Source organism: Eutrigla gurnardus (genome assembly GCF_963514095.1).
Source record: "Eutrigla gurnardus genome assembly, chromosome: 8".
NCBI classification, from domain to species: domain Eukaryota; kingdom Metazoa; phylum Chordata; class Actinopteri; order Perciformes; family Triglidae; genus Eutrigla; species Eutrigla gurnardus.
In genome coordinates this window covers 25,951,949-25,969,448 of record NC_139922.1, presented here as the reverse complement: position 1 = coordinate 25,969,448, position 17,500 = coordinate 25,951,949, and the positions used below count along the sequence as shown (strand labels likewise).

Below are 17,500 nucleotides of genomic sequence, written 5' to 3'. Positions count from 1 at the left end.
TATGCTAAGCGTGCCCCCTGGTTAACATACTGGAGCAGGCAAAGGGAGGAAGTGTTTATCAGGAAGAATGTCCTCAGTTGTAAGACGCACAAGGTCACAAGGTTGAAAACAGTGAAGAGGGGAGAAGAAGAGGAGGGAGGGAGGGAGAGAGGGATTGGCTTAGTGGAAGTGGCCTGACATCACACAACATCTCGGCCCCTCTGCCCCAGTAAAAGCCCCTCTTGGGGAAATGCCGCTATGTGCACCAATCAAACTTCAAAGACATTCTGCCGCTTAATCAAGTCGACACAAACCCGTGGCAATGAGGAATTTTCTTTTTTTTATTTCTTTATTTTTCCCCCCCTTGAAATCCATTTCGCTCGTAAACGGACAAAGTGAAACGCTCGCAGCCCCAATCTTCTAAATAGGGAAGGAGGGAACGGCTGAGAGCGGGGGGGGCTAATTCAGAGGAATAAATACATTTTCAATTAGACAGCAGCGGCGGTGAAGGAAACATCATTACGCCAACAGTCCGGTTTTCATCACACGGCACACTCGTTGTTGCGTTAACGACTTTTTAAGTAATTGTCTTGATCGTCCCAGGGCAGCTTTTCCTTTCTCACCGTCTTCAGATCACATTCACTTGAAAAACACAAAGATAATGCACTCCTCTATGTGGACCACAAGAGTGTAAAACAGTGTAATTATCTGGGCCTGACAGCGACAGGTTTATTTCACTTCATAGTAGTACTAGTAGTACTAGTAGTACTAGTGGAAGTAGAAGTAGATGTTGCCAAACAGGGATATCGACCCCTTGACCTTTTAAATTCAGAATACAGAGGTGTCACATAAAGAAAAAGTGTGGATGATGAGTTGTCATTCATTCATTCAATAACTTAAAATTAAAAATGTCTTTCTATCAAAAGGCATAGAACTATATATATATATATATAGTTATTATAGAACTAATAACTGGGGGTGAGAAATGTTTGTAAAGCCTTTGGAATGACCTCATCCACTGAATGAATGGCCTCAAACAGAGAAATATGATGAAACACAACAGAAGGGGTCCAGTTGAAACCTAAAAAAAACAAAGATGGCTGCCTTGGGGAAAGATGGAGGGAGGTGAAGCTCATAACACAGATTTGGGCTTCTATCAATCTGCGGTCAAGATGAAATTAAAAATTCCACAATGCTCTTTATCTGACTAAGAAATCCAAAAAGATTTCACGGAGGGACAACACAGATTGTGACGCAGTATCGCAAGTCGTTCCCATTTTAAATCAGGAATCTAAAGATCTTCTGTTGGAGTGGGACACGTTTCAATGTTAGAATGAAAGCCTCAAGGTCGACTGCTTCCACCAGGCAGTCAAGCAGCAGATTGAATCCCTGTCCAAAGTGTCACGTCACCTTCTAATAGTACAAATAAAAAGTTTGGATGCACTAAATGTACATATGATGAGCTACTACTGCAGGAATTCTAATAATCCAGCTCCAGAATACTAGAGTATAGTGCCTTGAAAGTCAGGAATACCATCAAAACAAGGAATCGCATGTCTTAAGTCATCATTAGCAATGAAGCTGTCCGGTCTGGGATAGCAGTTTCCCTTCTGACCCCTGAATCAGTTGAAGGGTCCCTTACATTGATAAAGCACAAAGAGGAAAAGAGATCAATAATAAGAAAAGAACCCTGCTCTTAAAAGCAGACACAGGTTGTTGAGCAAAGTGATGAACCAGCCTGTGATCAATGCCTATATCCGTCCTCCCCTGCCGGCACAGTCACACCGCTCATGGTGAGAAGAAGTGAACTCGGGCTCAGATTTACGATATTTTCATTGTCATGAAAAATGATAAAAAGCCTTTTCAAGGTTTTTGGATGGATGAGAGGGAGGAAGAAAGGCAAAAAAAGAGGGGAGAACGGTAATTGAATGAAGGATAAACGCCCGTATTGGATGCAGAGGAAGGAGAATCATATGAAAGAGAATAGAACAACAGACAGAAGTGGAGGGAGGCGAAGAGGAAGAGGATCACAGATTTACATCTCCGGGCTGTGATATGACTGCGTGTCGGATCCAGCCTGCCAACGCGGCATTCACTCAAACACGACTCCGCCGGCTTCTTCACATGCCGTTTGGCTGCTCGGCACGCCGCCCGCCCTCAGACGCCGGGGAAACATGAGATGAGGTGCACGACCACGAGGTTCACCGTGCTGTGACACTGTCAGGACACAGACAACGGCTGATCTATTCAGATCGCTTCTATGTTTAGATGTGAAAGACATGATAGAGTTGAATTTTCAGCAGAAACAAATGATTCACTCGTCCCTTCATTCACTCGTTCATGTGCAATATCAATATTCTATGCAATGTCAACATTTCACAAATCATTTCATATGTGCAATAATGGGAACTCAGTCTGCCCATGAGTATATTTTTATATGGAGTTTATTTATTCATAATATCTTACATATTTATTAGATTTGTTCTGTATTACTTCTTATTGTTGCACCGTTCCTCTCCGCTGCTGCAATATTAGTACATTTCCCCATAATAATAAAGGATTTATCTCATCTTATTGTTTTAATAATAAATAAGAATTCAGTACATTTATGTATGCATTATTTGTTTCATTTGAGTTTACTTTAAGTCAAGCCTGATGTTGCTTTACACATTTTAAAAAAGTGACTGGAAAAGTCCGATCCCTAAAAGGAAGGAAGTTCAAATACATAAAAGATACATAAAAGGCCTGCGAGGGAATCGCTGGGAAGTGTGGAGTCGCGACGTCAGATTCCTGTCAGCTTTGAATGGCTTGGCTGTTTCATTTATACGCTGCGTTCGGGTACGAAGGAACGGAGGAAGGAAATCAGCAGAGAGAGAGAAGCATCAATCATCCTGACGCCTTCTGGAGATTTCAATCTTTCTACTGTGCAGCTTGTTTTGTCAAGAAGAAGTAAGTGTTCAGTGTTCTTTACTCTGTGGGAACAGATAGTTCTGCTGCTGCTTTATTCCATTTGCACCAGGGTAAACTTATAACATCTACTGATGACGATGACGATGTGAAAGAACATCAGCACTAAGAGATAGTTATTTCCACACATGCAACCTCTTACGTGGGTGGAACAACATTAACCAGGCGGTTTCTTGACTGAAAGGGAATCTGGAGGAACTAACCAGTTTTAAAAAACATTACCCGACCAAAAAAAGAGCCCCAGTCCAGTGTTGCCATCTCTCGTTAGCAGGCTAGCAGGGTCACCAAGTCGGAAACACCGACCACGGCCACTCCAGAGAAATGACCCAATGACCAATGATCAGTACGCCGTGACGCTAGAAGCTCGTGGAAGACTCTGGCATTGAGTTGTCCAGCTAGTCCTATCGTTTCATTGGGGCCGAATAAAATGAGTGAGCGGCCTTATTACGGTCTAGCGAGGGGGCCACAGATGTTTTTATTCATTTGTCCGAGCCTTTGATTTATCGATCGTTGTCGGGTTTAATGAGAATTTCCACAAATATAACAAAAACATGCTTTTGGAGAAAATGTACCGAACCGAAGCCAACCTTCGGAGCAGCAGCAGAGCGGTGGGAGTCGTTGATTAAACAGCCTCCAGAATAGAATGTAGCTTTAACAGGCAGTACACCAGCAGCGTGGAACACTAGTAGAAAATATAGAGTGGTTCTCAGAGGTCACACCTTTCACCCTTCCAACACTGCCAACGCGGACGCAAAACATCTTTTTCACGGTAGAAAAGACCCATCCCGATAGGAAACCACTGATAATCCCAGTAACAATAGCTCTGCTCCAGAAAGCCAGTTCCTTATTAAATCATTATTCACACCTGTGTGTTTCCCACTGTGATATTTCACAGCGTCTCCAGTGAAAATGGCTCATTGATGCAGTTCAGCTGTGAACACAAAGGTTGGCAGAATAAGAACCTTTAGGCATCAGGGGGAAATGATTTACAGAGTGCTCTGCCCGTCGTCCCACCTGGTCAACTGCTGCAGAATACAGGTGTGGCTGTCTAATTAAAGCATTTTTTAAAAAAGCATACCAAGAGGATTAGATCTATTCTTAATACTCATATATCAAACAGCACGATGCAAATTAGACCGTTCCATATATAAACACGATTAGCAAGGACTCGATATAACGTACGCCAATATGGCCTCATTTCCCTGGCCATATATGGCAGAATGATTGATGCTGGAGTTGCTTTACTTAATACACAGCGGAGAGAGAGGCTGGAGTTTGTGCGCTTGTGGCCAAATCACACAGCCCTCCTGCATGCAGGGGAGGCCGAGTTAACTTCTGACTGTCCTTGAAAGCTGGCACCACACTCCGCCACAGTGCTGGAGTGGGCTGGCTGGATGAGAGCTGCTGCAAACAGGGCCTTCATTCTCAGGCTGGAAGGTATCCCCGGGTCTGTGGACCTCTGTAATTGGTTGTGGACGGACGAATCACTACAGGACCTATAAGAGGACATTACTCGACGGAAATAACTATTTCCACACAACATTGCAGCTGATAGGAGGTGAAGAGAGGTTGAGTTAAACGACGTGGAAACAAATCTCCTGGCTTCGAAGGACCACGGAGGTGAAGCAAGTAGATAAAAAACGTGTTTTGATTGAGCCGGAGCCAGTTCTGCCTGTAAAAAGCATGGAAATAGACAAATTCTACCAGATCAAGACCAACTTCATCCAGTCCAAGCCAACACCAGGTCCTATCAAGTCTGAGACAAGACCAAGTCCGGCAAATTGAGATTAAGATCACAATGGTTCCAATGCTGGTATACTGATTAAGAAGTTCCAAAGGATAGAAACAATCTAGAGCCTACACATTACTGATCTATCTTCTTATATCAAAGAAAGTGATATTATAGAAATGCATAGAATTGAGGATTGAAGACCATTACGGGTCGATACAATATGTTCACAGAAATGACTAAATATGTTTTTAATACGCCCTTAATGGAAAGTGAAAATATCTGTGCTGGCTACAGTTTCATTAGTAGATCAGACAAATGTGACATTCACAAGGTATTTGTAGATAACCGACTAGGAACAACATCACTGGTTCTCAATAGCCGAGGCCAGGAGACAAAGGAGTCCAACAAGACCCGAGACCAAGACTTCAAAAGAGCAGTCTCGGCACGGGACTCGAGCACACGATGATCTGGATCCCATTCATCTTGGGGGTCACAGCTTTGCTCAAACATGTAACGGGAGTTAAATAAACAACCAGCTGTTGGGTAAGAAGGTCACTCAGGGATCCGTTTGAAGAGCAGTGCAAACAAGGCCACAGCAGACAAACAGCGAATACTTCAACAATCAGAAAAGAACACGCTGCTCTTACCTGATATGATGTGAAAGAAGAGGATCCACATGGAAAAAAGAGAGAAAAAGAGAGTTTAGAGTTTATACATTTGTTTTATGTCAAATGTGAATATATTCAAAGACACTGGAATACAGAAAAAAATCATCACGTCCAGCTTTGAGACTCTGATCTCAGGACGATATTTAAAAGAGCTTCTCTGCCTCCTGATGACGCATAGAACATAATACATTCTGTACCTGCATGAATTGATTTGACGCGAGATCTGCAACGTGTGCACAAACCATGAAGAGGACTCTCAACAGGCCATGAATCAAATTATGGGAAAACAAGCACGATTCATATTCATTACACTACGCTGGCAGGCTGCCCACCACCGGACGTATACCGAGTGTACAGGTACACTGAGAAAGGAGCCCCGTGTCCTTCAGTTCAGGCTCTAAGTGAGTAAAAAAACATGTTATGACATCAAACTGACTCCAAACAAATCACCTTGGGAACCGACGTTCATGACAACTGAAACTTCTACAACCGAGGACGTACTTTGCCTTTTTCTGTTGGTCTTATTTATAAAGAATTCAATATGTGCATACGTTTTACTAATACATGCATAAAATGAAGTGGTGATTTGTCAAAGGTAAGTATATCCCTTTGAAATAACTGGTTCATGATAATAGAAGGTGATGAGGAAATGGCCATAAATTGTGTCGGGAGCCTTCATTTACTGCTCTTCTCACGATTAAAGATGAGACCTAAATTGTGAATTGGGTCATGATGGTTTGTCATTTTTTAAAAAAGTGGCTCCCCAGGTAAATACATTTGGAACAAACACTGATCTTCAGTGATTGATTGCCATTTTACAAGATTAGCAAGCAGCCAAACTAAGGTGCGTTCTCCCCCCGTGAGCCAGCGTGTACCTCGCTGTGTTTGTAACCATGAGCACATGGTTTAGCTTTGATGGCTCTATAAATAGTCTATAATTAGCGTAATGATTCAATATTAATATAAATGTCCCATTATCGACCAATTGATACATCTTGCACCTCCACACAGACTCGAGCCCTTGGTGGTGACCCGCGTCTTCGCCCCCTCCAGAGAGAGATATAAGATGACCCCCGAGGGTTTCTGCAGACTTACTGGGAGGTGTGGACAGCTCAGAACAATCAGTCAGCCTCTGCTTGTGATTACTCTCAGTGCGACAACACCCCCCCCCCCCCCCCACCCATCCCCATGCATCTGCTGGCCGTCCTCAGACTCATTAATTCTGCCGTCCCCAGGTGGCTGCTGGGTGGTGCGATGTGATTAAGCTCAAATGAACCACCAAGCAGGACCAAAGAGAAGCTTGAGCTCGCTCACGGAGACTGGGGTGAAAGAGTTGAGAAGTAAAAATGCTGACGGATCTTTGTGGTCACAAGGTGTGAGGCTGAAGAAATCGGTTCCCTCCGGTGCCAAATGAGTCAAGTGACTCAGCCTCCAATGCCATCAAATGAAGACGTGTGTCTTTTTTAAAATTCTCATACATGCATGGACGGATTCCTGAAGGGGCCGACCTCCTGACCCCTTCGGGCCCCTTGGGCTACTTTTGAAAAAAAGGACTAGAAGAGACACAACATTACCACAAATAGATGCAAAACCACAAAAGAAAAACTGATCACTAAGAGACGCTTTGACTGGGGGTCTTGCTCCTATATAGGCGGGTTGACGTTTACATGATTGTGCCCTTTCTCTCATAATCCATCTATGAAAACATGGATTTAATTACTAATGCCAAATACACCAGATTAAATGTTAAAATGCATTTCAAGGATGTCTGCAGTGCACAGCAGCAGTAACACCGATGTCATGTTATTAAAATGCAGTTTCTTAAGTGTATGATCCATCATCGCGGACAGTTCTGCAGCTACTCATGTGCACAAACGTGCCCTGATTGGCCAGATGTTCATGCTCATCAACTGCCATGCCATCAGATCCAACCCTGCACTTCTCTATGATCACTATTATCGAGTGGCTCTCCCACCATCGCCTTCCTCTCTCCTGGGGCCGCTCTGCTCAAAGGGCCTGTCAGCCCGGCTCTTCTCGCTGACTCAGCATATCGACAAACTGTCTGCAGAGGAGGCCGGCCCATGAGAGCCAGGCGTCTCCGCACAAACACCAAGTTATTTGTGCGTTCCCTTATGATGTGTGCTGAGGCAAAACCAGGTTTAAAAGCATGGAAGGGGCTCATCATAAACCCACAACCCCCTCCACCAAAGTCTTTAGTTACAATTCATTTATGTGGCTCATTTCAACGCTATCTCCTCAAATGGGAGGGAGTGCATAACAGCATCGTAGCCACGGGAGCATCATTAAAACACAGATGGGCCCGTGATCACAACGTCTGCTAGGAAGGATAATGAGAGGTGTGAATATCTGGGATTTTAACAACCCGTCCCTGAAACCAGAGCAAAACACAATCATATCACATAACCACCTCGCCACCTTTTCTAATTTGCTCTCTAAAGCGGCACTCAGTCAGAATCCTCAATACAAGTACAGGTTGACCTGCATCGCTTCCCTCCTCCTCCTCCTCCTCCTCTGGGACGTTTGATCGTACCGGCAGCCTTCATTTCACAGGGCCGGCCCTCGTATCACAGCCATCTGTTGTGTGCTTCTGGAATGTGTTTGCAGCAGAAGTTTAATCCCAGATGCGGATAGAAAAGTCCTGTAGAGGCTTGGCAGGTGCTAGTTTGTTTGGCTAAAAATGAGATTAAGTCTAAAACAAACTGACCTGAGAGAGGAATGCACAGAATTATTCTTCAACTCATGCACACGGTGAAATCCTAATCCGTTTAAGATTAATATTGCTGATGTTTAATGCAAGACATCCACCTGTCTAATCTGAGTTTAGGATGTGTTGTGGTTGTGACAACCGAATAGATCCGTAATAAATTCTCCAGTAGATGGCGATCTAAAGGGAAATTTTAAGAATTCGAAAGAAACTTTGAGTTTTGGCACTATTTTATACGTTTATACCTTTAAGGATGTAGGTTTATTCTTTTTCTATCGTTTCTATTTGAGGTCACTGTGTGGAAGGGAAACTGCAAAATAAGAATTTCATTGCTCAGTGTGAACTATGAATTTTGAAGCTTGTGAATATATTTGTTAAGCAAAAGACGTGCATATTCTCTATAAGCAAAGGTTTGGACCCCAGAGAAGTGTGGTTGTTTGTTTGGATGCTGCAGGAATCGTCGATGTATTTGTTTTTCTTCTTCACTCGTCACTATTGGGAATCCAATCCCCCCCCCCCCCCCCCCCCCAAAAAAAAGGCAGCTGTGAAAACTGAAGAGAAAGACGCATCTATGACAGTAAGTTTCCAGCAGGGGGCAGGCAGGCAGCGAGCGCACAGCGAAGTCATTGCTGCTCTGACACACCTGCTGCAGGAGAACTCAGGGACATGATGTAATGAGGACTTCTTCTGATGGAATGTAAGACCGTCCCGTCATGCATCGTCACGGCGACAGAAATGCCTTTTCAGGCCCTCCTCATGCATGTGAAGCCCGGCATCCTGTACCCCTCCAGTCTAACACGAAACCGGGACTGGTCCGGACGAGTTGAAGACTAGAATGCCAGAAACGGAGGCAGGAAGGGCCGGTTCCCCACATTCACAAATCCTGCACACATTCTAGGCAGCAAATGTATGTCAGTCAACAAGCAAGAAACAAAAGAATCAGATCGATCCCTGCCAAGCAGAGGCACCTGCAATATATCGTCTGTGCCACTACGATCAATGTTGAGTGGAAGTGTGGTTCGATGAAGTGGAGAGTGAGTTCCTGTAAAAGGTCAATCTCATTCAAGAATCTTGACCTTTGTGAATAGAGAGGTGCAAGTCGGAGTCCTAAAACGCAGAAATGAGTCGACATTTCTGCACTTCCCCCGTTTGTTTTTTGGTTAGATGGCTGAAATAAACAATATAAAGAGATTTTAACATTATACATCTATGAATATCCCTCAATCCGATACACATAAAAAAGGGGAGGTTGCTAAATAATAGCCTATAATATAACGTAAGCTTTTTACCTTTGGGAAGATCATTCATCATAAACAAGCTTATTTTCAGAAATAATCCAAAATCCAAATGGGAAAAAAAATCCCATTAGCGTTTGTGCGTTTTGTGATGACGGGACTTAAGAAGATAATAACGCCATCATCACCTTTGAGCTGGTTATTGCTGCTCTCATCTCACGTCCGCTCTTCCAGACTGATCTCATGAAGTAACATGTGTATGACACGCCAACTCATATGCCATTATGGCGTGTTATCACTACGCCCAATCGCCTTTTGGCGTATTTATCAACGCCGAACCCTAACCCTAACCCTAAAGGGCGTATACATACACGCGGATGTGATGGGTCGTTTCGCTAGAGGGCGCTGACAAACACGCGGATGTGATGGGTCGTTTCACTAGAGGGCGCTGACAAACACACGGATGTGATGGGTGGTTTCGCTAGAGGGCGCTGACAAACACGCGGATGTGATGGGTCGTTTCGCTAGAGGGCGCTGACAAACACGCGGATGTGATGGGTCGTTTCGCTAGAGGGCGCTGACAAACACGCGGATGTGATGGGTGGTTTCGCTAGAGGGCGCTGACAAACACGCGGATGTGATGGGTCGTTTCGCTAGAGGGCGCTGACAAACACGCGGATGTGATGGGTGGTTTCGCTCAAAACGTACACATACACGCGGATAGCTCGAATGGCGTACAGATAACACGCCACAGGCAGTGGCGTGTATATTAACAAAAAGTCATGATGCCACGTTGGCTCTTCAGCACACTAACCAGATGCTGATGAATTATTACCCCACGTTTTTATCACATTTCATTTCCTGATGGGACGCTGGTTTGGACTTCAGTCGACTGCCACCGAAGAGAGGGATTACCCAAGAAGCACTGCATGAGAATTATTGCGTTTAATCATATTGTTTTTTGCCTTTAAGACACAATAAGATCAGAGTCGCTAAGCTTCTTGCAACGAGCTCTCCACCGTCTTTTGGGTGTGTGGGACTTTTGTTGGAGAGGCGAACAAAAAGATGCAGATGAGAGACGGAGGCCAGCTGCATTCTGGGGGATCTACTGCTTCGCTTGATCCCCACAGAAGGAGGAGGGCTGCCTGATGGGGAAATGTACTCTGGAAGGAATCATTCATCCCGACACACAGAGGAGTTTTATTTTTAAATCCAGTCCGGCCGACTGAGTCCGCGAGGTGCAGCGTTGCAATGTTTACGCTCCACCGTAAACAGAAACCACGGCGGCGTTTTCAGGTTGGCGTGTGAGCGGAGCGAGAGAGGGCTCGAGGACGGAGCGGCTCCGGAGACAAGTGGTTTCAAGGTCACATATTGGATGTCAAGAGCCGAGTATATCTGAGCGGCGGCCATGATCTGAATCTCTAAAAGGAGAGGCCAAAGGGGGAAGAAAAGAGGAGGGGAGGAAAGAAAGAGAAGGAGACAGAAGAGCCGTTGAGACGGAGGGATGTGGACAGAAACAGAAACAGAAGAAACAGAATAAGAGAGCAGACGTGTTAAGAATAACCCACGTCTGTTTAAAATGTCGTCACTTCATCATTCTGTCCTCTTAGATTTTTTTGGTTTTGTGAAATTGTCATCATAATTCTTGAGTTATGTTTTGTGAGGCCTTGACCTTCGAGCACTAAATTCAAAATCAGTTGATCCGTGTGTCAAATTTGAAGAAATTCCAAAGGGAACATCATCTGGGAACCATGAATTAACAAAAATATGTTATAAATGTGTTATATGCTACCAATGGGCCGAGGTTTAGGAGAAGGAGCTGGTTGGAGGAGGGTGCATTAGTTAACGGATTGTTTCCTTATTTATCAGCCACGTTTGGTTAATTAAACGGAAGAATTTGGGCCGGCGGTATTTTATCAACAGCTCGAACTAATTCACATCGAGATTTAATTAAGGAAACCATTTTGGAATTATACACACCATTAGAGCGCTGCGTCCGGGCCCGTCAATAGCAGTTGTGGTGGAGAAAGACGTGGCAGAGAAGGGCGTGCGAGAAAAGGAGCGAAATGATAGGGAGAGAGAAAGAGCTAAGTCAAAGGATGCAGGTTGACGGGCAATAAGCGAAAACGGGTTCCTCTATTGTGGCCAAAATGATGACATTATTCAATATTATCTTTCAAGCTCTTCAATGTGGAAATGGAATTAAAAGACAGAGTACAGCTGCAATGCCTCCGTGTATCTCCCCTTCATTGGCCCAAGCCAGTTACTGCGATAAAAGAAGCTAATATAAATGCGCCCATAAGCCTGTCACAGACTGTTTTTATTTGGATGAATAATTACAGCAGTCATCATCCCACCCAGCGCAGATGCAATAGTGCGTTTTCCTCGCCGCCCCGGCGGTGACAGCCCCAGCAGCAGAGGGCGCCGCGATCCGGCTGCTATCTGATGTGGCGTCATTCAGCTCCCTTTGTGACAGCACTGCGAGCTCGCCCCACCTCTCTTCTTCTCCCCTCCTCCGTGTCCCGGCCTTTTCATTCCCCACTTATCTTGTTCCTGTCCATTGCATTGAGCCCCCCATCCCCTTTACTCCCGCCTCCTTCCCATCCAAACATCAATCACTGCTTATCTGCAATGCGAAAATTCTCATTACTGGTATCTTAAGAAGTCATAACACTGCAGATTTGCAAACTTCAGAAGTCTGCAGCTTGAACTTCTTCCCTCTCGTTTTGCGAGTCCGCGGGATCAAGGCGAGCAACTCCAGAGTTCATCGAACAAAAGTCGCTCGTGGCGCCGAACAAACGATGAAATAACACAAAGGAGAAATAAAAAGTGCATTTATTTGACTTTTAAGTGGGTTTTCATTCCGGGTCTGATTGCCATCAGTAGCTCATCAGTGACTTCTGAGCCATCGTTATGAAAATGGAAGCCCAAACCAAAGAGATGCCTCCCTTCCCATTCCTCCGACCCAGGAAGCCCCCGATGGTTAAAGCTGGAGGATTCGTCCAGTTATAGTGGCGAGGAACTAAAAATAAACACACAGAGGAACGACCCAGAGGCTCGACGCCGTCTGTCTGTGAACACACAGCGCAGTCTGACCGACGGTGTCCTCAGTCGAAGGAGTCGCCGTCCTTGAGAGAGTGGCTCTTCCTCATCCCCACAGCAGGCTGAGTGGAGGGGTAATAAGGAAACCATGTCTGGGAGGGCATCATGGACGCCTCTAGTGGAGGGTAAATAAGGAAACCATGTCTGGGAGGGCATCATGGACGCCTCTAGTGGAGGGGTAATAAGGAAACCATGTCTGGGAGGGCATCATGGACGCCTCTAGTGGAGGGTAAATAAGGAAACCATGTCGGGGAGGGCATCATGGACGCCTCTAGTGGAGGGTTGATAAAGAAACCATGTCTGGGAGGGCATCATGGACGCCTCTAGTGGAGGGGTAATAAGGAAACCATGTCTGGGAGGGCATCATGGATGCCTCTAGTGGAGGGTTGATAAAGAAACCATTTCTGGGAGGGCATCATGGACGCCTCTAGTGGAGGGTAAATAAGGAAACCATGTCTGGGAGGGCATCATGGATGCCTCTAGTGGAGGGTTGATAAAGAAACCATTTCTGGGAGGGCATCATGGACGCCTCTAGTGGAGGGTAAATAAGGAAACCATGTCGGGGAGGGCATCATGAACGCCTCTAGTGGAGGGTTGATAAAGAAACCATTTCTGGGAGGGCATCATGGACGCCTCTAGTGGAGGGTTGATAAAGAAACCATGTCTGGGAGGGCATCATGGACGCCTCTAGTGGAGGGTTGATAGAGAAACCATGTCGGGGAGGGCATCATGGACGCCTCTAGTGGAGGGTAATAAGGAAACCATGTCTGGGAGGGCATCATGGACGCCTCTAGTGGAGGGTTGATAAAGAAACCATGTCTGGGAGGGCATCATGGACGCCTCTAGTGGAGGGTTGATAAAGAAACCATGTCGGGGAGGGCATCATGGACGCCTCTAGTGGAGGGTAATAAGGAAACCATGTCTGGGAGGGCATCATGGACGCCTCTAGTGGAGGGTAAATAAGGAAACCATGTCGGGGAGGGCATCATGGACGCCTCTAGTGGAGGGTTGATAAAGAAACCATTTCTGGGAGGGCATCATGGACGCCTCTAGTGGAGGGTAAATAAGGAAACCATGTCTGGGAGGGCATCATGGACGCCTCTAGTGGAGGGTAAATAAGGAAACCATGTCGGGGAGGGCATCATGGAAGCCTCTAGTGGAGGGTAAATAAGGAAACCATGTCTGGGAGGGCATCATGGAAGCCTCTAGTGGAGGGTAAATAAGGAAACCATGTCTGGGAGGGCATCATGGAAGCCTCTGCTATGTCAGCTGATCCCGGCACAGAACCAGGGACTTTCTGACTGGTAAGAAAATGGAATGAGGGTTTGTTTGTTTTAATCTCGTCTGTTTGGAATTTTCTCTTTTTTTTCTTTTGGAGCTGCTTCATGAAATAGTTGCTCCCTCAGAGATTGAGCAATGGTTTACTTTGGAAGGAATTCAGGATATTGTAGATGCGGAGCTGTTGAGGGCGGTTTGACTAAACGTATAATCTAAAGCAGAGTTCAGAGGGACAGCCACGCCACACTGATCAACAAAAAATATCAGTCAAAACACACACACACACACACACACACACACACACACACACACACATATGCACTTTGAAAAGTATTAACGAGGGCGCGATGACTTCCTGGATGTTTCAGGTCCCATAAATAGCACAGAGTTAGTACGGGGTCGAGTTACCTGCAGATGCATACGGGCACAAAACATTCCCACGCCTGTTCACTAAATCAAATGTTACCTCAGTCTCGGTCAAATAAATCCGTCAATTATTCAAATAATAATTGCAATCGCAAAATTGCATTATTAATCACCACAATTAATTGATTTTATATTAGGACAAAGGATTGTTATAATAAACAACAGAGTGCTCAAACACCCACCATGATGAGCTCAACTCAGTCGTCCCCTTCCATCCACACACGCAATGAAAAGCTGGTTTTATTGACTTTGAGATATTGATCATTGGAGGCAAAGTTCGTGTAGTTGAACATGTTTATGGTCTGGTTTCTGCTGATGGCCTGAATGTAATAGCCGGGCTTCGACAACGGAAACAGTTCGTCCTTGGCTCTGGGAATAAATACGAGCCAGAAAAGAGGTTCAGCACAGTCCAATCATCTGCACGACGACATGTCGCTCAATCAAGCTGACAAGTAAAAAGAGGAGAAGCCCTGATGGACAGAAGCTCTGTCGTATATTTTAAATTTCACTTCTATTATCAAAATATCTGATGAAGGAGGATCAAAAAGTCGGTGCTTTTTTTTACCAGTGCTAACTGCACTAATATTGCTTTCATCCCAAACATTAAGCCACTAAAACTGCTGCTATTAACGCAGCGGCGTTCATCCTGCAGGGATGTCGTTCTGTCATTCCATCAGACTCGCAGGAAAACGTTTCCCAACAGCGTGGTTAGCCGCCGCCACGTTGATTGTGGCTCTGACACACGGTGGGGTTAAACTGCAGCGCATGCTAATCGTTGAGGTGAAGCGGGGCCTCCATCACGTCTCGGAGCCGGCAGGACGTTGGTTTTCTACCCGTTCAGAAAGGAGGAGCTCGCCATCGACGCGGTTCATATTACAAAACCAAACAGAAAAAAAGAACAATACCGCCGCCGCATTCCTGACCCTTCGCTACATGGCGGGATTGGGATTCTTCAGCGCGCCAACGCAGCTATGTGGCTTCTCCTCCTCGCGCACGCCGCTGACAGCTTGCACCACACAATCTCTCGGGCCGCCTCGTCTCGCCTCATCTGAATATTCATGAACGCTGTTCGGCGGCCACATTCCATTATCGGGGAGATTGCCTGGCATGGGGCTCCTAATCCTTTCACCCCGCTCACGTCCGTCTGGGAGTCTTGCACTTCATCCAATTGGAGTCTGTATTTCACCCCATGCCTGGCTGCCGTTAGCGTTGCCAGTGTTGGGAAGAAAAATGAAAGGCAAAAAACTGGTGTGGGGGGAGGGGGGGGTCGTGTCAAAATGAAATCCATATGTGAGGAAGATTAATGGCATTTTCAAGGTTATAAATGAAATGGACTAATTCTCTGAAGTGGAAAGATATGCTGGCTGGACAGCCCCTCCCCCCTAACAAGTATGAGTCAAACTTCCAGGGCAAAGGTGCAACAAAAAGCAAAACAGCAGGGTGGATGCATGCCAGTGTATTTGCACGCTCCCTCTTTATCTTCACTTCCTGCAACAACGCACTCACGCCGAGGTTCGTGAGCGACCCGGCCCGTCTGCGGGGCCGAGCCAACGCGAGGCGGTCAAGGAGCCGCTGCACAATGTTCTCATTGTTCCCCGTCTGGTTCACAAGTGAGTGTATTTGACTAACATCCTCTATTCACCCTGCTGGAAACAAATACTGGCAGAGAAAAAAGGCTGACCCGAAACTGTGTGATAAGGATCCGCCCCGGGCCCAGGTCTTTAACCTTCCTAGATAGTAAACGATAGTAAACGATAGTAAACGATAGTAAACGATAGTAAACGGGCGTTTCCCTGAGTAGACATCGGACACATAACGGTGGAAGGATTGAGATGTTCCTCCAGATGTACGATTCTAGAGGCTTCTATATTAAAAAGATTACAGCTATAACTTCTGGCATCTGATTCGTTTGGTGCAATCACACGCTTTTCATGACGTGGAAAACGTTCAATAAGATTCCGAGACATGGAAGGAAGAAATCTCCAAATATGTCCATCGCCGGTGACGCCACTGTAAAGTATGCACCTTCTACCTCCAAGGCCGTCGCCTCTTCATTTTTATAGATGTGGGATGTGTTGAGTAAAAAGACAAAACAGGGTGAGAGCCAAAAATACACATTTTTAATATGAGAGGCGTGATTTCATTGAAGTCGACTGTGACGAGTGGCTACTGCTGCAAGCGCACACACACACACACACACACACACACACACACACACACACACACACAGACACACACAGACACACACACACACACACACACACACACAGACACACACACAGACACACACAGACACACACACACACACACACACAGACACACACACACACACACACACACACGCACACGCACACGCGCACACACACACACACACACACACACACACACACACACACAGACACACACACACACACACACACACACACACACACACACACACACACACACACACACACACACACACACACACACACACACACACACACACACGCCTTATTTAGCAGCCTCTTGTTGGCGATCTATATTCAAAGGTGAAGGCTGAGATGTGGTTGCCAACGGTGACAAGAGAGTCATTTAAAAACAATCCGGGCCAACGAGCGAACGCAAAGCCAGGATTCAACGAGGGAGCCGGCGAGGAGGAAGGACGGGGTGAGGAGGGAGGACGGGGTGAGGAGGAAGGACGGGTGAGGAGGGAGGACGGGGTGAGGAGGAAGGACGGGGTGAGGAGAAAGGACGGGGTGAGGAGGGAGGACGGAGTGAGGAGGGAGGACGGGGTGAGGAGGGAGGACGGAGTGAGGACGGAGGGAGGACGGAGTGAGGAGGGAGGGTGAGGAGGGAGGACGGGGTGAGGAGGGAGGACGGGGTGAGGAGGGAGGACGGAGTGAGGACGGAGGGAGGACGGAGTGAGGAGGGAGGGTGAGGAGGGAGGACGGGGTGAGGAGGGAGGACGGAGTGAGGAGGGAGGAGGGAGGACGGGGTGAGGAGGGAGGACGGAGTGAGGAGGGAGGACGGGGTGAGGAGGGAGGACGGGGTGAGGAGGGAGGACGGGGTGAGGAGGAAGGACGGGGTGAGGAGGGAGGACGGAGTGAGGAGGGAGGACGGGGTGAGGAGGGAGGACGGAGTGAGGAGGGAGGACGGGGTGAGGAGGGAGGACGGAGTGAGGAGAAAGGACGGGGTGAGGAGGGAGGACGGGGTGAGGAGGGAGGACGGGGTGAGGAGGGAGGACGGGTTGAGGAGAAAGGACGGGGTGAGGAGGAAGGACGGGGTGAGGAGGGAGGACGGGGTGAGGATGGAGGACGGGGTGAGGAGGGAGGACGGGGTGAGGAGGGAGGACGGAGTGAGGAGGGAGGACGGGGTGAGGAGGGAGGACGGAGTGAGGAGAAAGGAC

The 17,500-nt window shown here is 46.7% G+C and overlaps 1 protein-coding gene across 1 annotated transcript in view; it reads right to left on the bottom strand.

Annotated features, from left to right (window-relative positions):
* magi3a (membrane associated guanylate kinase, WW and PDZ domain containing 3a) overlaps positions 1–17,500 on the bottom strand; it is a 91,476-nt gene that overhangs the window by 47,890 nt on the left and 26,086 nt on the right.